The 26,719-nt window shown below is 41.6% G+C and overlaps 1 long non-coding RNA gene across 1 annotated transcript; it reads right to left on the minus strand.

Annotated features, from left to right (window-relative positions):
- On the minus strand, positions 1–26,719 carry LOC137531772 (uncharacterized). The gene is made up of 4 exons (XR_011023742.1): positions 26,667–26,719; positions 3,658–3,720; positions 166–304; positions 1–65 (listed from the first exon to the last, which is right to left on the minus strand). It is a non-coding gene; the product is annotated as an uncharacterized lncRNA (long non-coding RNA).

Raw genomic sequence — 26,719 nt, forward strand, 5'->3', positions numbered from 1 at the left:
GTCATGACAGAGTTTAATCCCACTTTAACCACTTTAAGTTCCAGTGGTAGAGGGTGATCAACATCCTAAAAAAAAGACAAAAAAAAACCACATAAACAACTGGAGCCCAAATGGTGCAGTACGTCACAAGTTTAATGGTACATGAAAAAAAGGTGTGGTACTCACAAAGGAAGGTTGCACAGGGGGCAACCGACCACTGAAGGCAGGTGGAGATTAATAAACCCGACTCGGGTGACCAGGATCCTGCCGCACTCTGGGCAAAACAACAAAGGACCTATCAATGACAGAGCCATTGAGTACACACCTGCAAAGGAGGGTGAAAAGCACAAAGGGAGGATGAGGCCAATGATAGATAAAACAGTGTTAAAGAGACACTGAAGCGAAAAAAAATTATGATATTATGATTTGTATGTGTAGTACAGCTAAGAAATAAAACATTAAGATCAGATACATCAGTCTAATTGTTTCCAGTACAGGAAGAGTTAAGAAACTCCAGTTGTTATCTCTATGCAATAAAAGCCAATCATTTCTACGACTTTCAAAAGTCGTGGAGAGGGCTGTCTTCTGACTTTTATTATCTCAACTGTTTACTTTTTCTCTGCCAGAGGAGAGGTCATTAGTTCACAGACTGCTCTGAAAGAATCATTTTGAATGCTGAGTGTTGTGTAATCTGCACATATTAGAGAATGATGCAATGTTAGAAAAAACACCATATACCTGAAAATAAAAATATGAGAATATTTTCTTCGCTGCTAATCTTCTAGTAATTATTCATAGTACACAACCAATTCACTATATCATTTTTTTTTCTCTCGCTTCAGTGTCTCTTTAAAAACAGTTAAAATAATAAAGGAAAAGGTGGCTTACCTTATTAACGAACGGCACATTCATACACACAGTGGCGTAGCTAAGTAACTGTGGGCCCGATGCAAGTTTTACAATGGGGCCCCCCAAGCACTCTATACATAACAATTGATAAGGCGCACCAAAACCTGCCAATGGCAACTACAGTGTAAGAGGTGCAAGAAGGCGATGGGGAGCAGTTTGTTTATGATTACCATTATTCAAAGTATCTATAGAAGTGATTATTATGAGCACAGGACCAATAGAGAGCTAATACTGTAGTTGAGGGAGGGTCCTTCAAGGTCCCTCTGGCCCAAGGGCCCCGGTGCGGTCGCAACCTCTGCAACTCCTATTGCTACGCCCCTGCAAACACATATGAAGTTTAATTATGCACAGTGCTTTTTTTAATGGGCTGTCACTTAAATAGAAAAAAAAACTATTTTTTTTCCTCTCCTAACTTAATGGGAATGATTGTTGGTAGCAGCCACATTTCCAGGAACGTTAAGAGTAGCTATTACCAAGAAAGAGGAACAGATTCCGGCACCCTCTGAAATAAACTTCTTTTATTTAGCCATGACCATCAGATACAGGTACACAGACAGCCCCTGGTCTCGGATCAGTGAATAATGGTGCACAGCGCCTATGCATAAGAATGGCGCCGCATTAAAAAGATACGCTTATCGATATTTTTCGTTAGTACTGCATAATAATGGTGCACAGGGAAAAAACAAGAAAAACGGCACACACTAATGTTATTTATCAATAGTGGCACACACTAACGTTATTTATCAATAGTGCCGTTCATTTCTCAAACAGCAGACGTTATTGCCCACAGTAACATTATTTATCAATAGCGCCCTACATAAGCCAAACTGCAGACGTTATTTAACTGCAAAACGGTGAATGGATTTAATGTATCACTGTCAACGTTATTGTTAGGCACCACTGGGGGGGTCTTAGGGTTAGGCACCACCAGGGGGGTCTTAGGGTTAGGCACCACCAGGGGGGTGGTTAGGGTTAGGCACCACCAGGGGGATGGTTAGGGTTAGGCACCACCAGGGGGGTGTTAGGGTTAGGCACCATCAGGGGGGTCTTAGGGTTAGGCACCAACCGGGGGGGTCTTAGGGTTAGGCACCACCAGGGGGGTCTTAGGGTTAGGCACCACAAGGGGGTCTTAGGGTTAGGCACCACCAGGGAGGGTTTAGGGATAGGTACAAAGAGGGCTCTGTGTGTTAAAGGGAACCAGAGAGGAAGGATAGGGAAAAATAGCAAAAGGTTTTATACATACCTGGGGCTTCCTCCAGCCCCATAAGCATGGATCGCTCCCACGACGCAATCCTCCACTTCCTGTATCGCCGGTACCAGGCCCCGTCACTTCCGGCGGACGCGGCTAATTGTCCGCATCACAGGGGCCCCCTCCATACCCTTACGCATGCGGCTGCGCAGTACGCAGCCACACGCGTAGGTATATGGAGGGAGCCCCTGTGCTGAGGACAATTGGCCACGTCCGCCGGCCGACTGGCCAACTCGCGGCAATGACGGGACCCGGTACCGGCGGATCCAGGCAGCGCAGGACGGCAGCGTGGGAGCAATTCAGGCTTATGGGGCTGGAGGAAGCCCCAGGTTTGTATAAAACCTTTCCCCCAACGTTTCTGGTTCCCTTTAACGCTAAATAACAATAAGGTTTTAACGCTAAATAACAATAAGCCTTTAACGTTAAATAGCGATAAGCGGCAAACGGATTAGCGGCAACACCATGCGCCACAGGCGCCATTTTCAGATGGATCCCGTGGTCTACAGCTGTTTCTCGTGTACAGCACGCCTCCTCAGGACACGTGGGGCCTAATTTGCACACCTCCCACATACCTATATATATATATATATATATATATATATACAAGTATATATATATATATATATATATAAGTATATATATATATATATATATATATATATATATATATATATATATATATATATATATATATATATATATATATATATATATATATATATATATAGGTGTATACCTTTACACACCCACTGGGGAGGGAGGGGAGAACAGCAGCATAAAAAACCTCAGGACCTAGTGATCCATGTTTACTTAAAAAATGCATTGGCTTAATTCCTCTTATTAAAACCCAGATTCCCCAGAGCCTCCATGCGTGAAATCATTAGAGACTGTCTTTTGAGCAACAAATCATCTCTAGAACCATCCCTACAGTCACTTTAGAGTAGCTAGTTTGGACATGAGACTTACGTCCAGGAACCATAAGTGGTTGCAAGCTGTTTTTTATACAGTAACAGTAGTTCAACTCTAGAAAAAAAAATGTGTTTGTGATAGTGTGGGAAGAGTTCCGAATTTTTAGTTTACATATCTCCCAGCCCCCATAGAGGATACTGGCCTTCACTTTCTGACTCTATGGCTGTACTGTATAGTTTGCTGGTCAGAAAATGAGGAACTGGCATAAAAAGGCTTGAAAGAAGCTGTCCCTCTTTTCTACTTTGAAGCTCTCTGTTCATTCTGGAGAGATATACCAACTTTTTAACAGAACAGGAAGTGAAGGACATTTGCCCAGGTGGGACAGCAATAAAAAAAAAAAAAAAATAGTTGTGCAACCTCTTTATACACTATTTAAAACTAAAACTCAGAGATGGATTTTAAATTGACTGCCAGGAATAGAGAGCCCATGTTGAAGGTGCTCAGTGATTTTTCGTGCAGAATAGGTTTTTGAAGTCATTTTCTGTCTTTTTTACTCTTGCCGCTTGTCAGGATTGAAAGCTCAACAGAATCTACCTGTGGCACACTCCTACCATGTAATCATGTTGTCCAAACGAGAAACTTCCTCCAACTTCTCACAGATGTTGCTTGACTTCCTATTTTGGAAGAAAATGGCCTGTCAGGCTTGTCTTCAGACAATAAGCGATTGTGATCTTCCGTACAAATGAAACATTTTTATGGCTCCAGGCTTGATTGCTAGTTCTCTCCATAACTCAATCTCTGAAAGCTCAGATGAAGGTCAGTAAATGAGAGTCAGATCTTAAATCTTCAAAGTCATGACATGAACAAAATGAATTCTTACGAGAGGCTAAGTAATTATATTACCTTTTGGATGTGAAATGAAAATGGTCCCATGGACAAGCACAGTTGAGGAGTCAAGTGCTTGTATCAGGTATCTCATACTTATGAGAAATAAGATAAATTAAGCTGCAGTGATAGAATATTATATATTAATAGCACAGAAACTCCAGAAATTATTATGTGCCATTTACAAGTCTGTTTGCTGTTTGGTAGATCAGCAGGAGGTGGTTGTGTGACCAATAAAAGTACTATTTTTTAATTTAGCAATTCCAGGCTTGCTAGAATGTTGTGTAGTACTACTAAATTAGGCCTTATGTGTAATGGCATTTCTTCTTTTTGCATGTGGATTGCCTAAGCCAGTTGAGCAGAGATGGAGTAATTTGCAATAGAGCCCTAGGCAAGAAAGTAGATTTGGGTTGTTGGGTCTTTTTGGTAAGATGAAGTGGAGAGAGGTCAGGGAAGGTGGCAGGTGGGCCCCTTAACACTGCCTGGTGGAGGATCCTGCTCTGCAGTTGAACACCCATTTGTATCTTTAGAAGGTACAAGTGTGGTTTGGTAAGTAGTTTACATGTTTTACTATGGGCTTATTTTTATAGCAGTAGCACAAGTACATTTTCTAAATATAAAACTACCCATCAAACAATTTGCATTGCAAAAAATTAACATAGATTTGTAGCATTTTAAAAATGTAGGTGATTAAACAATAACTTTGTGAATATTGTAATTGTAGGCTGCATCTTTCTTGTGTGTTTATAATAAATTAAGCAGTTACAGGTAAAATAAATGCATTCTGGGATGGCGTCTGGGTTGCAACTTGTGAACTGCAGAATTCCAGAGCTTATTTGGTACAAACCCCACAAGAACCCGCTGAGAGCACTGCCCAGTGAGTAACTGGAAATGGTGAAATCTGGCTCTGGTCAGAATAAAGAGGCAGCAGCTTAGCAGCTCTGGTTAGCAGTGTAAATGAGTTAATATGCCATAGCCGGGTACATGAGGTAATATGGCATAGCAGGGTACATGAGGTAATATGGCCTAGCAGGGGTACATTAGGTAATATGGCATAGCAGGGTACATGAGGTAATATGGCATAGCAGGGTAGATGAGGTAATATGGTATAGCAGGGTACATGAGGTAATATGGCATAGCAGGGTACATGAGGTAATATGGCATAGCAGGGTACATGAGGTAATATGGCATAGCAGGGTACATGAGGTAATATGGCATAGCACGGTACATGAGGTAATATGGCATAGCAGGGTACATGAGGTAATAAGGTATAGCAGGGTACATGAGATAATATGGTATAGCAGGGTACATTATGTAATATGGCATAGCAGGGTACATGAGGTAATATGGCATAGCAAGGTACATGAGGTAATATGGTATAGCAGGGTGCATGAGGTAATATGGCATAGCAAGGTACATGAGGTAATATGGTATAGCAGGGTGCATGAGGTAATATGGCATAGCAAGGTACATGAGGTAATATGGCATTGCAGGGTACATGAGGTAATAAGGTATAGCAGGGTACATGAGATAATATGGTATAGCAGGGTACATTATGTAATATGGCATAGCAGGGTACATGAGGTAATAAGGTATAGCAGGGTACATGAGATAATATGGTATGGCAGGGTACATTATGTAATATGGCATAGCAGGGTACATGAGGTAATATGGCATAGCAAGGTACATGAGGTAATATGGCATAGAAAGGTAGATGAGGTAATATGGTATAGCAGGGTGCATGAGGTAATATGGCATAGCAAGGTACATGAGGTAATATGGTATAGCAGGGTGCATGAGGTAATATGGCATAGCAAGGTACATGAGGTAATATGGCATAGCAGGGTACATAAGGTAATATGGCATAGCAGGGTACATGAGGTAATATGGTATAGAAAGGTACATGAGGTAATATGGCATAGCAGGGTACATGAGGTAATATGGCATAGCAAGGTACATGAGGTAATATGGCATAGCAGGGTACATGAGGTAATATGGTATAGCAGGGTAACAACAACAACAACAACAACAACAAATAACATTTGTAAAGCGCTTTTCTCCCGTGGGACTCAAAGCGCATAAGCATGGCTCCGACCATCGTGGTACAGAGGAAGAATTTTATAAATCTGGAAATGCCAGGCTAAACAGGTGGCTTTTCAGTCTGGATTTGAATAGCTCCAGGGATGGTGCTGTCCCATCCAATGCACATTATGTAATATGGCATAGCAGGGTACATGAGGTAATATGGCATAGCAAGGTACATGAGGTAATATGGTATAGCAGGGTGCATGAGGTAATATGGCATAGCAAGGTACATGAGGTAATATGGTATAGCAGGGTGCATGAGGCAATATGGCATAGCAAGGTACATGAGGTAATATGGTATAGCAGGGTACATGAGGCAATATGGCATAGCAAGGTACATGAGGTAATATGGTATAGCAGGGTACATGAGGTAATATGGCACCAGAATGGAGGATTAGGAAGGGAGAACAAGTAGTACTGTATAAAAGCAAATGGGGCACAAAAGGACTGCAACAAGCAGCTTCTCTATCATAGTGAAAAAGGTGTGACACAAAATAAGTGGCAACTGCAGAAAGAGGAAATAGAGGCAGTATAAGAGAGCTCCTCAGGTCATGTTAAAGAACCATCGTTCATTGATGTGCTGTTTTCCAATAAAGAGATATCAGACTACCCTCCAGGAGTCCCTGGATATAGAAGTATCAGCCTTGCACCACTATGTGCAAAACCTGTGAACCAAACCAGGTGCGGAAAAGTACAAAATAAATTATTAAGATGGCACAGTGAATCTAACAGGCCAGAGGAGATAGAGCATAAACAAACAAACAAACACAGAACATTTATATCGCGGCCACTAGGACGTGCTCTATGGGCAGTAGCAGTGTTAGGGAGTCTTGCCCAAGGTCTCCTACTGAATAGGTGCTGGCTTACTGAACAGGCAGAGCCGAGATTCAAACCCTGGTTTCCCGTGTCAGAGGTAGAGCCCTTAACCATTACACTACCCGGCCACATAAAGAGGTTCAAATTATATAACCATAGAAATTAGAGGACTTGAAAGATTGCCATATGCACAACTGCTTATAGAATAGGCTTTCCTGAAGGCATGGAGGAAAAGAGCCATATACATTTCTGGAGACCTGGCTAAAGCAGACTCTGGGAGATCACTTGTTTTGTACTGTGTGTGATTAAAAGAGTACCATATGCCTGCCGACCCTTTTGCATTTGGTGCTAACACGTCTCCTAATTACTAAAGTTCAGAACTTTAAATATTATGCTGTCATTTTAGGAAAGGTGCAAAAGAAAGGTCAGATCTCATACAGTTGCAAAAACATCTGTATAAACACCATACAGACAACTAGCACTATTTATGTCTTGAAAAAAGAAAAAAGCAGAATACAATTTACTCCATGCAATACTGTACATATACACATTGGTGGTGGTGGATGAAGGAAATGCAATATGTTTTATATCATGTACAGGGCCGGCTCTACCATAGAGGCAAAGGGGGCAATTGCCCCAAGGCCCCAGAGCTTGTAGGGGCCCCCAGTGGCTACAAGAGGAAAAATATTTTTTCAAAAAGACCTTATAGTTTTTGAGAAAATCAATTTTAAAGTTTCAAAGGAAAAAAATACACATTAAAAAACTCGCCGAATTTACCGGTTAATAGCAAATCCACTTTAAGTGCTAGAAACCCTAAATTTGCAGGATATGTTAAGGAGATCATTGGGAATAAGAGGAAAAAACTATTTTTCAAAAAGACCTTATAGTTTTTGAGAAAATCAATTTTAAAGTTTCAAAGGAAAAAAAAATACACATTAAAAAACTTGCCGACTTTACCGGTTAATAGCAAATCCACCTTAAATGCTAGAAACCCTACATTTGCAGGATATGTTAAGGAGATCATTGGGAATTGGGAAAGACCTTATACGGTAGTTTTTGAGAAAATCGATTTTAAAGTTTTGAAGGAAAAAAGTATACTTTTAAATGCGGTAAATGTCACTTTTAGTAGCAAACCTAATGGTAGTGTAATTTTACATGCATCAAAAGAAAGAGCAAAAAATTTCCTGACGGGGTTTCCAGGGGATGGAAACTCCTCCGCAGCCGCAGCGCTTTGGCCAGGGATCGCTATACAGCAATATGGCTGTATGAAGATCCCTGGCATTTTTTCCTATTTTCACAATTTTTTTTATGTTTAGAGTGTGGGAATTTTTTTTTTAAAATTATATGGCGTCCACCCTCCTGAAACTTTTTAACCCCTTGTCCCCCATGCAGGCAGGGATAGCCAGAATGTGGAGCTACGCCCGATTGGGGCTTCATACCCTGACTATACCAGCTGCAAAAAAGGTCCCTTAATGCCGATTTTTGTTCCGGGGCATCTGTTGGGGGCCCCCCAGGTTTATTTTGCCCTGGGGCCCCATTGTTGCTTAAACCGGCCCTGATCCTGTACAGAGGCAGTCATAACTTTTGGAACATGTTTCAGGTTGTTGTAGTTAAATAAATAGGATAAATAGGAAGCAGGGCTGGTTATATTAAAGAGGAGCTGTCAGCCATACTATCTCAGGAAAAAAACAAATATATAAGTAGATAAATACTTGCTTTACTTACATAACATATGTATTGCACTGTCCACGTTATGATTCCTGTGAATTTTATAAAGGAAAAGTAGAGAATCCTATTCTAGAGTTTCCATATTTACGGTGGCTATTTTGAAGCCAGTCGTGATGTAATATCTGCCCTTAGTCTCCTCTGTCTGATTTGCCTGCCCTTCACTATAGAAAGTGCATTGTTTAAGCCTGAAAAATGTTGGCCAATCAGAGAGGAACAGAGGTGTGGGCGGGGGGAAAACAGGAGGGAAAGAGGCTTCAGCCAATCAGGCTGCATTAGTTAAGTCTGAGGGGAAGTAGGGAAGCAAAAAAAGACAACCCAGCATGCCCTGCAGCTTCTCTTTTGTGTACGAAATTTTCTGTGTACCAAATAAGAGTCATGTAAACTGGGGGATGATAATTTATCAACAAGAAAAGTAATAGTGATTTTAACTTTTGGATTGCCTGATTAGCATCCTTATTACTTATTTACCACATAAAAATAAAGAATTGATTTTTGATTTTATGCCTGACAGTTACTCTTTACCATTGGGGCCCAAGATTATCCTAGGGGCCCGATGAAAGACCCCCTGACTAAAAAGTAGCATTAGGGGCCCTTTGCAGCCAAATTTCCCCCAGGGCCCCTGAGCCTGCTACCCTATTTCCCCTACATCCCACCCCAACTTAAATATGCCCTTAGGGCCCCTGCATTGTCTTCAGCAGAGTAGCGTCTTGCCTTTCCCAAGCAGCGTGCTCCTCTGTCATCCTTCATTGCTCCATTGAAGGGTCCCCAGGGGCCACAGGTAAGTTGGGGGAAACACCATTGGGGGCCCCTACAGGATCTGGGGCTTTGGGGCAATTGGCCACTTTGCCTTTATGGAAGCGCTGGCCCTGATGGGAAGCCACCTCAACTTCACTGTTTATGGAGATGGTCTCCACATATGATTTTTTTGTTGATCGCAATGGGTAATTTTGTTTTTGTGAATTTTCACATAATTTGCACAATCACAATTCTGACTATAATTTAGTGGGTAGTCTTGATTTTGCATAATTTGATAGTTATTTTCACAAGGGGCAAATCACATCCATGGAATCCACTAACATATTTTCTCGAAATTTGCAAAAGTATATTTAGGATAAGTGTTTAATGTGTCTACTGAGCAGTGAAGAGAGAATATGGCCATTTTGGTTTTGCCATAATTCTCCCAGAGAATGAGAATATTTGTGAAAATATATGCGCATGAGAATACACATTTTTGGCAAATGCATTGAAGCATGAGAACAGGTGAAATTAATTTTGCATTATGATTTTGCATTGTAATTGCTATTTTCGCTGTAGGTAGAAAAAACAAAGTCTTGTAAAACTAATACCTTTTAATGACTAACTGAAGAGTGAAATGATGCTCTATCAGTTAGCAATTAAAAGGTGTTTGTAACAAACTTACCTGGTGCGGTCTCTGCAAGCTGCTCTGATAGTTTGGAGCAGCTGGAGGAGGCTTAGTCTTCCTCTTTGATCAAAGGCATCCCCGGCTTCCCTGTAGACGTGAATTAGAATGATGACATCCCCGGCTCCCCTATAGATGTGGGTCGGCGTGTTGGTTCTGGTAGGACTAGCGCAGCTCAGAGCTGTCTTTATAGGCTGAGGAGGCGTGTCTGAAGGGGTGTCAGCGGTGATGTCATCAGCTGACACCTTTTTGCAGGAGGTGCTGTCATTTCTGGGGGCTGGGCTTGTGCTCTGCCTCCTGGGTATTTATGGCCAGAGTATTCACTTGCTCGTTGGCCTTGATACTAATCAGTTCACTGGTTCTTGGCCTAGTCAGTGAGTTTCAAGAGCTACATTAATATATTGTGTAGACGCACAATATATATGTACTCTAGTTAGTCAGTCTTGCTTTTTGTAATTATATTATATATTATAGTAATATTTTGAAGTAACATCTTATTGTATATTTATCTGTGTACCGACCTCTTGCCTGCCTCTTGACCTCACTCTTGTCTTGCCCTTCTGTACCACTGCCATCTGATACACGTGTTCGACTCGGCCTGTCCCTGACTTCATTATTGCCTGATCCTTACAATACGACTGACATCTAACTTATGTGTATGATTCTGCCTGTTTATTGACTACGATATTGCCTTGCTACTCTGTACCTCGATACCTCTGACTTTGTGTATGACTACGGCCTGATCCTGACTACGCTTTACATACCACTGTTTTTGTATACACTTGTATGTTACCTCATCCCCCGTATCAGCGTGATAGTATTAGTTTTACAAGACTTTGTTTTTTTCTACTTACATAACTTGTTTGGCTAACACAGTACAGAAACTTTTCTTCTATGAATTTTGCTGTAAAAATTACTACTACGCAAAATACCAGCTCATCATATTACCTATCAGTTAGCAGTTTATGGATGGTCCCATTGTGTATGCTGCATGGAGCCAGAACTATAGCTTTCTCTTTGCTGCTTACATATTTGGAACCTGGACCAATTATAAAAAAACACCCTAATCGTAGAGGTATGTGAGTCACATTTAATCTATTGCCCATGGATGTGTATTGTGAATGAATTGTTTTGTATTGTTAATTATTGTATTGCTTGTTTTGCATTGTTATACCTTGTATTCTCTTGTACAGCGCCACGGAAGATGCTGGCGGTAAAATCAATAATAATAATAATAATAATAATAATAATAATGACTAGAGTAAGAAGTGAAAACAAGAGTAGATAAAAGAAAAACCCTGGAAATTACTCAATTTTCAGCATCAATATCCGCCTCATTGGATAATGATTGAATCTGGAACAGATCAATGCCGCAACATTTCTACCCGATCAATCGCAACAATCAATTTCTGGCTGAATCAATTGAAATGATCGATCAGGCATGCTGGAAAATCTCAGTTGAAAGTGCTTGATTGGGTGCATTTGTTTTCTGATGACCCAATAGACCCCTGGTCTCTGCCCCCCAAGTACAGTATATGGGTACCTCAAGAGCCTGTGGTGAGTGTTGTAGTCTCACCTGTCATGCTGGCGCGCCTCCTCCTGTGTCTGGAATCTTTTTGAATTGCCACTGTGACAGCCTGTATGACATGACACTGGTGCTGTTTCTCATGTCACTACATGCAAGGAGTCAAGTGTCAAGGAGTACAGACACTTGCGGCGCTAGGTTAAAAAAGACGCTGGTCACAGAGGCCAGGAGTGACAGGAGAGCTACAACACTCACCACAGGCCCAGGGAGGACACAATACATGAAAGGAGGCAACATGTAGAGGTGGCGGCCTAGCACGCAAATGCAGCATCACTAGTATGATTTCTAAAATATTTCATGATGAAATCTAATGGAAATCTGTCTTCAGTGTATGGACAGGTAGAAGATCTCTCTCTAATCAGATTTTATCAGAGAGAGATCTATCTGATGGTAGATCTAGTGGCTATCATCTAATGTATGGCCATCTTAACACACACTTTATTGGCTGATTCAATAGTCACTATAACAAATGCGATGCCAATGGGATCAAACATGTGTCCTATGCATTAATCAGAAATCAAAAATATTTTAATCGCCAAGCACGACTGGGTCATGCCCGGAATTGAGTTTGGCACATACAATTGCTCAGAATGAGAAGTAGGAATAAATACAGACATAAGAAAAGAAAATAAAGATAGTCATACAATAATACAGCATAAGCAGTAGTACATATTAACAGTTAAATGTGCAGCAGTTCAAGGGGTGTCCACAGGGTGCAGTTCAAACAGTTGTATACTAGACAGTCCATCAGGTCGACAACTGCAACGTTATGGGGGGAACAGCACTAAAGATGGGATGGCCTGAAGGGAGTTCAGGAGGTTGACGGCAGAGGAAAAAAAGGAGTCTCTATGCCTCGAAGTTCTGGTGTAAATGGCCTGAAACCTGCGGCCTGAATGAAACTGGCTGAAAAAGCGGTGGCCACGGTGTGAGGGGTCACTGGCAAGCCTCAGTGCTCTAGATCGTAATCTGGAGTTGTGCAGGTGGTCGAGCGAGGGAAGAGGTCTACCAATGATTCTAATGACCCTCTGGAGCTTGTGTTTGTCACTGTTGGAAGAGCCAATGTACCACACTAGGATGGATGAGCAGAGGATGGACTCTGGTGGTTGTGTAGAAGTCTGTCAGCAACTCCTGAGCCATGCCAAATTTCTTCAGTTGGCGGAGGAAGAACAGCCTCCGCTGGGCTTTCCTCTGGGTCAAGTCGGTGTTTGCCTTCCAGCTCAGGTCCTTAGAGATGGTAGTGCCCAGAAGGCGGACGCTTGCCACTCTTTCGACCTCAGTGTCGTCAATGTAGATTGGTGGTGGAGTGGGGGCATGCTTCCTGAAGTCCACTATCAACTCCACAGTATTAGTTGTATTGAGGATCAGCCTGTTCTCTTTACACCACTGGCAAATTCTGTTAACCTCACGACGATAGTCCTGCTCATTATTGTTTGTTATAAGGCCAACAATGGTGTCATCTGCGAATTTGATGACCTTTACAGAGTCTGCAGTGGATCTGCAGCTGTTCATGTATAGGGAGAGCAGGATCTTGTGGGGCCCCTGTGTTTGTTGTCCTAGGATAAGAGGAGATATCCCCCAGTTTGACAGCTTGGGACCTGTTGGTCAGGAAGTCTGTGACCATAAGCGAAGGGTGGGGTGGATATTCGGTGCCATGATATTGTTTTGAAGTATGCAGGGGCAGATGGTGTTAAATGCTGAACTAAAATCCAGCAGGAGCATTCTGACATCTGCTAACCGCAAAAATGCTGCAGGAGCCACGTTTGCGGTTTGCTAAAAACCTAAAAACCACCGGTGTGCACCATCCCATTGAGATACATTAGCCAAGCGTTTTCACAGGTGGCGGCAGTTTTGAAAACGCTACCAAAAAATGCTTGGTGTGCACCAGGCCTAAGGCTACATCTCTATTTGTGATGGCATGCATCTTACAATACTGAATGCTGGCATATTACAATGCAAGAAGTGAAAACTCAGAATTAGGGATTGCTATTTATTTATGATTTATGAGAAGGCGTACCGCCACCAGGTCGAAAGCATATGCCGCTGGTGCAGAGAGAACGGTTTGGTCCTAAACACAGCAAAAACGGTGGAGATGATCGTTGATTTCAGGGGCGCACCTCTACCCCGCCTCCAATCCACATTGATGGCATGGAAGTGGAAAGAGTCCCCAGTGTCCGCCTACTAGGCATAACTATCTCCAATGACCTGAGTTCGGTATGGCCCAATAACTTCTGACAAATTTCTACTCAGCCACGATCGAATCCGTCCTATGCTCGTCCAACCCACATTGGCAAGAAAGTGGAAAGAGACCCCAGTGTCCGCTTACTGGGCACAACTATCTCCAATGACCTGAGGTGGAACACCAACATTGCCTCAACACAGAGGAAAGCCCAACAGAGACTTTTCTTTCTCCGCCAACTGAAAAAGTTCGGTATGGCCCAAAAACTTCTGACAAATTTCTACTCAGCCATGATCGAATCCGTCCTATGCTCATCCATCCTGGTCTGGTACACCAGCTCCTCCGCCAACGACAAGCTCAAACTGCAGAGGGTCATCAAATCTGCGGAGAGGATCATTGAGAGATCCCTTCCCACTCTGGACCTCCTCTACCACTCCAGGCTGAATACCAGAGCATTAACCACTTTGTCCACAGGTCAGTAGATATACATCCTCTGGGACTTCATCTAAGCCACAGGTCAGTATATCTACTGACCTGTATTGAAGCAGTGCTGTGCAGGATTGGGCTTGCTCCTGTGCACATTTCTGGCACTATCTGATGCAGCACTAATTGGTGAATGGGAATATAAGTTTTCTGCTCCCCTCGAGCCGGAAGCTCCGGTTCCGATCCATCTACACCAGGACCTCAAGACATAAAAACAGTTTCTTTCCCTCGGCTGTCAACCTCCTGAACTCTCTCCATGGAAATGCCCATCCCCACCCCACAATACCATGACGCACTGAAGCACTCTGCACACAGACGGCGCTCCAGCTCAAGCGTACTTTTCGCTTGTTTTTTGTATTGTAACTTATGCCACATTGTCTCCCTCTGCATAAATGTTGTATAATGTTCTGTATTCTGTATAATGTTCTGTTCCTACTGCATGTCCTGTCCTTTATCTGTAACTACTGTATATCGTGTATCAGTACCCTGTACGGGCCAAGCCCAATTCCGGGCACGACCCAGTCGTGCTTGGCGAAATAAAGTTTTTGATTCTGATTTTTAATGAAATATAATAAAATATTTGCTTGCTTAAGTCAAAGTGTTTGTGGGGTTTTTTGTTTTTGTTTTTGGGGGGGGGGGGGGGTTGCTTGTTTTTTACATAAGCGTTTTGCAAGCAATCTGTTTTCTCCTCAAAGTACGCAGTAATGAGGAAAAAACGGTTCTGTAATAGCATCTGTGTCTCTCCTGGCTATCTTGTTACATAACATGTACAGGCCCAACAGGGTTCTCTGCTTACAGCTTTGGAACTGCTATAAGGCAGGCTGAACTGCTACAAGGCTGAACTGCATGCTTGTCTGGCAGTTCAGTTTCCTATCTGCTGCCCAAGAGCACCAATCGAGTGCAATTGACAGCGTTTGTAACATCACATGTCAGCGCTTGACATACAGTGGTGTTACTACAAGGCAGAGAACCATAATATGTTGCATCTGAGCCTGGCTGTGGCCAAGGTCAGATTTGACTCTGTGGGGGTGGCGCCTGTCCAGCACCAGTACTGACCACTAACAAGCCTTTGGCCGGTACATGAGAGCAGCTGACAGGCAGTGAATTCACCACCCTCAGCTGCTCATATGAAGGAGGCCTTAAAGTAAATCTGAGACAGTTTGGAGGAAAGGATTTTTACTTACCTGGTGCTTGCTCCAACCCTCTGTAGTACAGCTATTCCCTCTGTGTCCACCCAGTCCCTTCAGTTGTGCCACTGTGAAGTCCGCAATCCAGATGGGTTTCGAGGAAGTACACATGCGGTATTCCAGGCCACGCCCCTCTTCTGTGCAAGCGCAGTTAGAGTCTTAACGAACTGCGCATGTGCAGAATGCTCCCAGCCATGGAACCATAATCGAGTGGTGCCCAAAGCTGGGACCACACGTGCAGTAGTCTGCGGCTCAGTCAAGATGCAGACTTTACGGGGCTGACAGGGGTGCAACCGAGAAAACCGGGAGGATGGTGAAGGAGCAGATGGACTACAAAGGGCTGGAGGAATCTCAAGGTGAGTAAAAATCCTTTTATCCAGTAAAAGCCAATCTCAAAGCCAATCAATGGAGCACTCTGAATACTACCACTGTTTGTCTGAGAGCTTTATAGTCAGCTGATGTATTGGTTAAGCAGCACCTCATATATTTAATAAAACTAACAAAATAAGGACACAACCGTCTACATTCCAATTCATCCAGCAATTAGATATGTAAACACTGCAATGGACAAATATTCTGTTTAACCTGACAGGTTGTATACATATAGCCAGTTACAGTATATTTCTAAAATTCCTTATATTCTCTTGAATTACTGATGCATGAATAAAAAGGGGCAGCTCAAGTGTGTTAATTCATAATTATGCATTTACATTGAAATAATAAATTATGATAAATGAATAATGGAAACACTACAAGCCACACAAAACAATTGCAGTCTGGTGAAACCATAACCACACTTCTAAAAGTATTCTTTTGCTAGCCAGCTACCATATACAAGGATGAATACATTTGGGACCAGATTATAGCTGCCCAGCTTTAGAGGCTGCAGAGCTATCTTCATACAAAATCACTATGTAATTTAATAGTACATTTTAAAAAATAGTATAGAACAGATAGCAAACCACAGCATTTCAGGTCACGCTAAATGTCTTGAATTTCATAAAAAGGAAATGGAAAAAACATCTTTGATCTACTCTCTAAAATAACCTTTAGAGAATAATGCCAATGTGCCACATTTAATTTCATAGAAAACAGCATATCTGGGCAATTTACAGAGTCACATATTTGCACTAACCATAAGAGAAAGTAAATACATTTGAAATACTTTAATCAGCTTAAGATGGAACGCTATGTCTCAAACAGCATGCAGTTTTTCAGCTCAGACACACAGACAATGCAGAGCTTGGAGTCAAAGGAGTGGCCATGAACTTGGACATGAGTCTGAACTGAGAGCATAAATTGCTTCAAAAGGGAGATAGCCTGATAATTTTACTCTGCACTAAAAGATATGGAGATAACAGGGATAAATAATAAAGTGAAGATTCTGATGGCAAAATAATATTCTGGAATTAAAACTGGTATGAAAACTGGTAAAAAAGATGGATAAAAGTTCCGTTAGTTATATAATCTAGAGAATTAATTGCTGAGTTCAGTTATTCACATAGAGTGTATTACAGTCCCAAAAACCTGTATGGGAATGTTGTTCTTTGTTTTACCTGCAGGTGGCACCAAGAGCTCTGGTCACTGAGAGACCTCACACCAGTAAGTGTGCCTCACAAGTCAGAGGCTGGCATATTTATTTCCTTCTAGCCTCCCTGGTGGTGCATATCTGTCTAGATTTATGGGTCTAAAAGTGGTACATTTATTTCAAAAATTTTAGGCCTCCAATTCTTAAGTCGTAACTCAGCAAAATATGTCAGAATAAAGGTCTTGTAGACATTCCGCGTGTGATAAAAGACTAGAACACAAAATTGTTAAAGTAATTAAATTTATGAATAAAAATGAAAAAATAGTAAAACTGTACAAATAAGGCACCAGACTATACAGTATGTACATATACCAAATAAACCTTCCGCGTGAGGTATATTTTGAAACAGGAAATGGCACAGAGGGCGACATCACAATCGGGACAGTAGAAGTGTGGTTCCTTTTGGACTTTTTTCTCTTTGTAGTGTGTTAGGCGGCAGGCAGAGAGTAGTCGAAATCCAGGCAGAGGTCGGTGCAGGCCGCAGGCAGAAAATTGTCAAAATCCAGGCAGAGGTTGGTGCAAGTTCAGGCAGATAGTAGTCAAAATCCAGGGAAAAATCGGTAACAGTTACATAGTTACTTTGGTTGAAAAAAGACATACGTCCATCGAGTTCAACCAGTACAAAGTACAACTCCAGCCTGCTCCCTCACATATCCCTGTTGATCCAGAGGAAGGCGAAAAAACCCTTACAAGGTAAAAATTCCTTCCCGACTCCAGATGGCAATCAGATAAAATCCCTGGATCAACATCATTGGCATTACCTAGTAATTGTAGCCATGGATGTCATTCAACGCAAGGAAAGCATCTAAGCCCCCTTTAAATGCAGGTATAGAGTTTGCCATAACGACTTCCTGTGGCAATGCATTCCACATCTTAATCACTCTTACTGTAAAGAACCCTTTCCTAAATAAATGGCTAAAACGTTTTTCCTCCATGCGCAGATCATGTCCTCTAGTCCTTTGAGAAGGCCTAGGGACAAAAAGCTCATCCGCCAAGCTATTATATTGCCCTCTGATGTATTTATACATGTTAATTAGATCTCCTCTAAGGCGTCTTTTCTCTAGACTAAATAAACCCAGTTTATCTAACCTTTCTTGGTAAGTGAGACCTTCCATCCCACGTATCAATTTTGTTGCTCGTCTCTGCACCTGCTCTAGAACTGCAATATCTTTTTTGTAATGTGGTGCCCAGAACTGAATTCCATATTCCAGATGTGGCCTTACTAGAGAGTTAAACAGGGGCAATATTATGCTAGCATCTCGAGTTTTTATTTCCCTTTTAATGCATCCCAAAATTTTGTTAGCTTTAGCTGCAGCGGCTTGGCATTGAGTACGATTATTTAACTTGTTGTCGATGAGTACTCCTAAGTCCTTCTCCAAGTTTGATGTCCCCAACTGTATCCCATTTATTTTGTATGGTGTTAGACCATTGGTACGACCAAAATGCATGACTTTACATTTGTCAACATTGAATTTCATCTGCCATGTATGTGCCCATATAGCCATCCTATCCAGATCCTGTTGCAATATAACACTATCTTCCTTAGAGTTGATGATTCTGCACAATTTTGTATCATCTGCAAAAATAGCAACATTGCTCACTACTGTATCCACTAGGTCATTAATAAATAAATTGAAGAGCACTGGACCCAGTACAGACCCCTGTGGGACCCCACTGCTAACAGTCTCCCATTTTGAGTATGATCCATTGACCACAACTCTTTGTTTTCTGTCCATTAGCCAGTTCCCTATCCAAGCACACAGACTCTTCCCCAGTCCTTGCATCCTCATCTTTTGCACCAGACTTTTGTGGGGAACAGTGTCGAAGGCCTTAGCAAAGTCTAAGTATATCACATCTACAGCATTCCCAATATCCATATATTAAGTTAAGTTAAGCTACAGTAGCAGTAAAAAGTCTCAACAAAAGACAATAGACAATCACAGTCTGGTTAAACTAATAACATACAATTAATTAAATATTTCCAAGTTTTCATTGAACACACCATGTAAACATTAACAGTGCTGGTGGAGAAAGTATGTGAACCCCTAGACTAATGACCTCTCCAAGAGCTAATTGGAGTGAGGTGTTTGCCAGCTGGACTCCAATCAATGAGATGAGATTGGAGGTGTTGGTTACAGCTGCCCTGCCCTATAAAAGACACACAGCAGTTTTGGGTTTGTTTTCCCAAGAAGAGTTGCCTGATGTGAATGATATGATTAAGAATTGTTGACTTGCATAAAGCTAGAAAGGGTTATAAAAGTATTTCCAAAAGCCTTGCTGTTCATCAGTCCATGGTAAGACAAATTGTCTAAAAATGGAGAAAGTTCAGCACTGATGCTACTAGTAGTGGCCGTCCTGTAAAGATGACTGTAAGAGCACAGCGCAGAATGCTATATGAGGTGAAGAAGAATCCTAGAGTGTCAGCTAAAGACTGACAAAAGTCTCTGGCATATGCTAACATCCCTGTTAGCAAATCTATGATACGTAAAACACTAAACAAGAATGGAGGTCATGGGATACCACAGAGGAAGCCACTGCTGTCCAAAAGAAACATTGCTGCACGTTTAAAGTTTGCAAAAGAGCACTTGGATGTTCCACAGCAGTACTGGCAAAATATTCTGTGGCCAGATGAAACCAAAGTTGAGTTGTTTAAAAGAAACACACAACAGTATGTGTGGAGAAAATGAGGCACAGCACACCAACATCAAAACCTAATCCCAACTGAATTATGGATGTGGGGGGCATCATGGTTTGGGGCTGTTTTGCTGCATCAGGGCCTGGACGGATTTCTATCATCGAAGGAAAATGAATTCCCAAGTTTATCAAGGCATTTTGCAAGAGAACAAGATAAGGCCATCTGTCCACAAGCTGAAGCTCAGCAGAAGATGGATGTTGCAACAGGACAACGACCCAAAGCATAGAAGTAAAGCAACAACAGAATGGCTTAAACAGAAGAAAATACGCCTTCTGGAGTGGCCCAATTATAGTCCTGACCTCAACCCGATTGAGATGCTTTTGCATGATCTGAAGAAATCGATTTACACCAGACATCTCAAGAATATTGCTGAACTGAAACAGTTCTGTAAAGAGGAATGGTCAAGAATTACCTGACCATTGCACACATCTGATCTGCAACTACAGAAAACATTTAGTTGAAGTTATTGAAGTTATTGGAGGTTCAACCAGTTATTAAATTCAAAGATTTACATACCTTTTCTACCTGCACTGTGAATCTTTGCGTGGTGTGTTCAATAAAAACATGGAATCAATTAATTATTTGTGTGGCATTAGTTTAACCTGTTCAGGACCATAGGCTTACACCCCCCTAGTTACATAGTTACATAGTTATTTTGGTTGAAAAAAGACATACGTCCATCGAGTTCAACCAGTATAAAGTACAACACCAGCCTGCTCCCTCACATATCCCTGTTGATCCAGAGGAAGGCGAAAAAACCCTTACAAGGCATGGTCCAATTAGCCCCTAAAGGGAAAAATTCCTTCCCGACTCCAGATGGCAATCAGATAAAATCCCTGGATCAACATCATTAGGCATTACCTAGTAATTGTAGCCATGGATGTCTTTCAACGCAAGGAAAGCATCTAAGCCCCCTTTAAATGCAGGTATAGAGTTTGCCATAACGACTTCCTGTGGCAATGCATTCCACATCTTAATCACTCTTACTGTAAAGAACCCTTTCCTAAATAAATGGCTAAAACATTTTTCCTCCATGCGCAGATCATGTCCTCTAGTCCTTTGAGAAGGCCTAGGGACAAAAAGCTCATCCGCCAAGGTATTATATTGCCCTCTGATGTATTTATACATGTTAATTAGATCCCCTCTAAGGCGTCTTTTCTCTAGACTAAATAAACCCAGTTTATCTAACCTTTCTCGATAAGTGAGACCTTCCATCCCACGCATCAATTTTGTTGCTTGTCTCTGCACCTGCTCTAAAACTGCAATATCTTTTTTGTAATGTGGTGCCCAGAACTGAATTCCATATTCCAGATGTGGCCTTACTAGAGAGTTAAACAGGGGCAATATTATGCTAGCATCTCGAGTTTTTATTTCCCTTTTAATGCATCCCAAAATTTTGTTAGCTTTAGCTGCAGCTGCTTGGCATTGAGTACGATTATTTAACTTGTTGTCAATGAGTACTCCTAAGTCCTTCTCCAAGTTTGATGTCCCCAACTGTATCCCATTTATTTTGTATGGTGCTAGACCATTAGTACGTCCAAAATGCATGACCTTACATTTGTCAACATTGAATTTCATCTGCCATGTATGTGCCCATATAGCCATCCTATCCAGATCCTGTTGCAATATGAGACTATCTTCCTGAGAGTTAATGATTCTGCACAATTCTGTATCATCTGCAAAAATAGCAACATTGCTCACTACTGCATCTACTAGGTCATTAATAAACAAATTGAAGAGCACTGGACCCAGAACAGACCCCTGTGGGACCCCACTGCTAACAGTCTCCCATTTTGAGTATGATCCATTGACCACAACTCTTTGTTTTCTGTCCATTAGCCAGTTCCCTATCCATGAACACAGACTCTTCCCCAGTCCTTGCATCCTCAACTTTTGCACCAGACTTTTGTGGGGAACAGTGTCGAAGGCCTTTGCAAAGTCCAAGTATATCACATCTACAGCATTCCCAATATCCATATTAGCATTCACTACCTCATAAAAGCTGAGCATGTTAGTCAAACAGGACCTGTCTTTAGTAAACCCATGTTGATGCTGAGAAATAAGATTATTTTCTACTATGAAGTCATGTATAGTATCTCTTAGTAACCCCTCAAATAGTTTGCATACAACTGATGTTAAGCTTACAGGTCTATAATTTCCTGGATCTGATTTTTTGCCCTTCTTAAATAATGGGAAAACGTGGGCTGTACGCCAATCCACTGGGACTCTGCCAGTTGCAAGAGAGTCACAAAAGATAAGATAAAGGGGTTTATCTATAACTGAACTTAATTCCCTTAGGACCCGAGGATGCATGCCATCCGGGCCAGGTGCCTTGTCTATTTTTAATTTATTTAGTCTTGCCTTCACTTCTTCCAGCGTTAAGTATTTAATATTACAGTTAGAAGATTGAGACTCTTCCACCTCTGTAGTTTGCAACAGTGCTGTTTCTTTTGTGAAGACAGAAGCAAAGAAAGCATTTAATAACTCTGCCTTACCTTGGTCATCCACCATTGAGTTCCCATCCTCATCCTTTAGGAGTCCTATACAGTCAACCTTTCTTTTTTTAGAGTTAATGTACTTGTAAAACTTTTTTGGGTTAGATTTGATATCCTTAGCGATTTGTTTTTCAGCTTCAATCTTTGCCTGCCTAATTTCTTTTTTACAATTTTTATTGCACTCCTTATAATTGCTTAGTGCAGCCTCTGTCCCCTCCTGTTTTAAGACCTTATAGGCATTCTTTTTCCTCTTCATTTTATCTTTAACCTTTCTATTCATCCATAGAGGCCTTTTTTTATTCCTAGACATTTTGTTTCCATATGGGATATACATACTACAGTATTGATTGAGTATAAGTTTAAAAGCTTGCCATTTCCCTTCAGTGTCTTCCCCTTGTAGTACATTATCCCAGTTCACCAAACTTAGTGCCTGCCTAATTTGAGTGAACTTTGCTTTTCTAAAGTTCATAGTTTTAGTGGTCCCGCTGCCTATCAATCACCAGCTCAAACGTTATCATGTTGTGATCACTATTTCCCAAATGTTCTTGAACCTGCACATTTGATACATTATCTGGTCTATTAGAAATGATCAGATCCAGTAACACATTCCCCCTAGTTGGTTCAGTTACCATTTGAGTCAAGTAATTGTCCTGTAGTGCTGCCAGAAATCTGCTGCTTTTACCAGAATGGGTAGCCTCAATACTCCAGTCAATGTCTGGAAAGTTGAAGTCGCCCATAATTATGACCTCATTTTTACCTGCAGCTTTTTCAATCTGCTGTAGTAATCGCAGTTCTGCAGCTTCATTAATAAGAGGTGGCCTGTAGCATACCCCAATAAGCAATTGGCAACTTTTATTTCCACCATGAATATTTACCCAAACGGACTCCACATCTTCGCAATCTTCCTCCATCTCATCGTTGAGGACAGCTGTAAGAGAATTCTTAACAATTCTTAACAAAGAGACAAACCCCTGCAATTCACTGCCACTGCAGCTTTAAGGGCTCACTGCAAGGCCATACATCTCAGCACACAAGTGATTCTTCCCCCCCCCCCCTTTCCTTTCTGCCCACCAACAGAGTTTTTTTGTAAATGAGCTCTAATCGTTGCTGCCCTGTTTGTTTGTTGTTTTATTTATTTTTTTGTTTGTTTTTAATACATTTGTCTAGTTTATTATTTTTTTTCCCAGCCCTCCCTCCCTCGCCAATGACAGCGATCGGCTGTCATAGGCATAGCCTATGAGAGCCGATCGCTCTTGTGCCTCTCCAGGGGACAGCCGAGTGACACGACTGTCCCCAGTACAGCGCTTCTTTAGATTGCATCGCTGTACAATGTAAATAGACAGTGGTTTCGCCGTCTACCAGTAACAGTATCCTAGCAGTGATCGCTGCTATGAGACTGATGACGGAGCAAAGCGCATCAGCGTGCATGATCCCCTGCAATCTCCGCCCCAGGACTTTATGTCAGTTGGCGCTAGGCGGTCCTGGGGGAGCTGCCGTGTTCATGCCAATTGGCATGAGGCAGTCGGCAATAGGTTAAGTAGACTGTGATTGTCTGTTGTTGTGACTTAGATGAAGATCAGATCACATTTTATGACCTATTTGTGCAGAAATCCATATAATTCCAAAGGGTTCACATACTTTGTACTGCTATTGTATGTACCCACTGCTGACGATTTTTGAGCAACAAATGGTTGTTTCCACGATATCATGACGTGGATACAGGCGCACGACCGTCACGGCGGTCTTCCTTTATAAGGACCTCACATTTACTATTATGCACTTGTAAATATGTGTATGTGAACATCATTTGCATGGTATTTTGGTCTCTGGTCTTCAGAGTTTGCTGTAAACGGTGGCCATCTACTAGTTGCCAGTGTGCTGCCTGTGCTCTAGATACCCTTAATGCAGCTTGGTTATATGTTTGGGATTATTGTCTGGATGAAGGGTGAAGTTGGCACCAACGAGACATGAGCCAAATAGAATGGTGTGTTTTCCCAGTGTGAAATGGTTCTTCCATTAACTTTTCACACTGTGTTCCATGAAGAGTCAGATGACACACTTCCGTGTCCATGTCCAGTCATGTATGTGAGACATTATGGTAACATCTTTCTTCTGTCCTGTATCTTACATAATACTAGGAAGTGCCCAATGATAATAAAGAAAAAGTTCATACCAGTTTAAAAATGCATTGGGTCACTTCCAGTATTATGACACCAGACAAATGCTAGTAGAACAATTTACTACAGCCTCCGTAGAAGCGCCTAGATAGCGCGAAACGGCGGTAAGGCTACTCCTGTATCCAGCACCCACCAGCAGCTCACAGCCTCCACTGCACGGTATGTGTATCTTTTTTATACTGCACGCAATGTGATGAACTACCACCTGTGGATTAAAGCACAGTTTACAGCAGTGCTGACTCCGCACTCTTTGTTGTACCCATCTGACTCCTGTTTACTTCCAGTCAGAGCACGCTGACTGTGTCACAAGTGAGACGTGCTGTGGCCCTGTTGGTCCTCCACACCGGATGTTGATCCAGCTGTAGTGCCGACCTCCTCTCTCTCCCCCTTTTTCTGTGCCTTCCCTATGAACAATTTACTCTGCTTGGTGCTGAATACGTTGTTCGACCAGCAGATGTCAGGTGTCATTTCATTGAAGGTAAGCCAACACTTGCCATCCATTTTTAAAGCACACCTGAAGTGAGAGGAATTTCAAGGCTGACTTATTTATTTCCTTTTAAAAAATGTAAATTGCCTGGCTGTCCTGCTGACCGAGTTATTGGTGACCAACCGCGGCGACGTGCGGTGACATGAAGTCATGTAATTCTGTGGTGCTGCAGATATCAATACACTTCCGTGCACTTCATATTTCCGCCACAGGAAGTGAGCGCTAGAGAACCTTACTTCTTGCTTGGCTTGCAGCCAGAAGTGAGATTACCGCGCATTGCTGCGGAAATCTCCGAAGGCTGTTTTTGAAGTCGGGGTAAGATGCTATTGCACCACAAACAAAAACGCTGGTTTCTGGTGTGAAACCAGCCTAAGACATAGACCCTGATGTTCTCACTGAAGTCTGACTTGATTAACCACATCATTGTCACAGCTGTTTGATTCAGACACTACTGCAGCCAAAGAGATCAGCAGGACTGCCAGGCAACTGGTATTGTTTAAAAGGAAATAAATATGGCAGCCACCATATGTCTCTCACTTCAGGTTCCCTTTAATCATCAGGTATTGTTTATCTATAGATTGTTAACACTTTTGGAAATGTTATAACTTTTATAATAAGCCACCATACCTAAGGGATATCTACCAATCTGAGTGTGGAAGGGTTGTCCCCAAAGGCCCACATGATTGTGGGTGATCTGCAAACTGCCTTTGTGAGTACATCCTTACTTTCACCTTCAATATTCTTAGTGTGCACCTGATCACTACATTACTGTATATTGTACCCTATGTATTGCCTGTATTATTTGCCTGGCAGGTTACTGGAATCTAACGTACCTCCTTATGAATCTTTCATAGTTTTTCTCCTTGAGCCAGAAACTTCAGACTCAATAGAATCGATAGAACATTCTCTCATTTTTCCTTTGTCCGATTCTTCTCTCTAGGCCCACAATAGCTGCTTTCTTATGGCTTTGTTTATTGTAAAATCAATGAAAACATAGGCTTATAACTTGGACATTTTAAAGGACAACTAATCTGGGAAGGATACAGAGGCTGCCGTATGTATTTCCTTTTAAACAATAATAGTTGCCTAGCATCCTGCTGATCTTATAGGGTAGTAGTCGTTTAAGCCAAAGTGTGTTTCAAATCTTTGACAGGAAGGTTACCCTAATGTGCTATCCTGCAGGAAATAGTCTACAGTATGCGTACTCCGATTATTGTTCCTCTTTAGTTATATTTCAGAGTAGAAGCTGACGTATGAGCCTGTACGAAGCTTCTAGTGTGGCTGTATTGTTACACACGTGATATTCATGTGTAGTTTTTCATATGGACCTGATTGAATGCATTTGAAATATTCTGCAGCACTAAAACAATGATTTCATTTCAATAAACACAACATGCTAAATATCTGACTTTAAAATACTGAACAATATAATAAACTAATACAAAAATGATATACATTTAATTTGTAACAATCAGTAAAGGCCTAATAGATTTATTGAAAAATATCAATGTTTGCCTTTTTAATCAGCTCATATTTATATTAATGATTTCAAGAATCAAATATTTATAACACCGTTCATTACAACAGGTCAGGCAATAGATTAAGGTGAAGCAACTAAATATTATCTCCTGTCAACTTCTGCTAGCACCGATCTGCTGAGTGCAATGGAATTTCACTGACATTAATGAATCTTTTTCAAACAGAATTTTTAGAGAGAGAAGAATGAAAGGCCTGTGCCTAGGATTCAAAAACTAGGTTAAAACCAATCAGCATGCGCCTGTTCTCCAGATAATGTTATCAAGCAGTGGCTTACTCTTTCTCGATGACACCAGCAAATTACCAAAGCGGAAAGCGCCTGAGGGAACC

Source organism: Hyperolius riggenbachi, chromosome 9 (assembly GCF_040937935.1).
Source record: "Hyperolius riggenbachi isolate aHypRig1 chromosome 9, aHypRig1.pri, whole genome shotgun sequence".
Classification (NCBI taxonomy): domain Eukaryota; kingdom Metazoa; phylum Chordata; class Amphibia; order Anura; family Hyperoliidae; genus Hyperolius; species Hyperolius riggenbachi.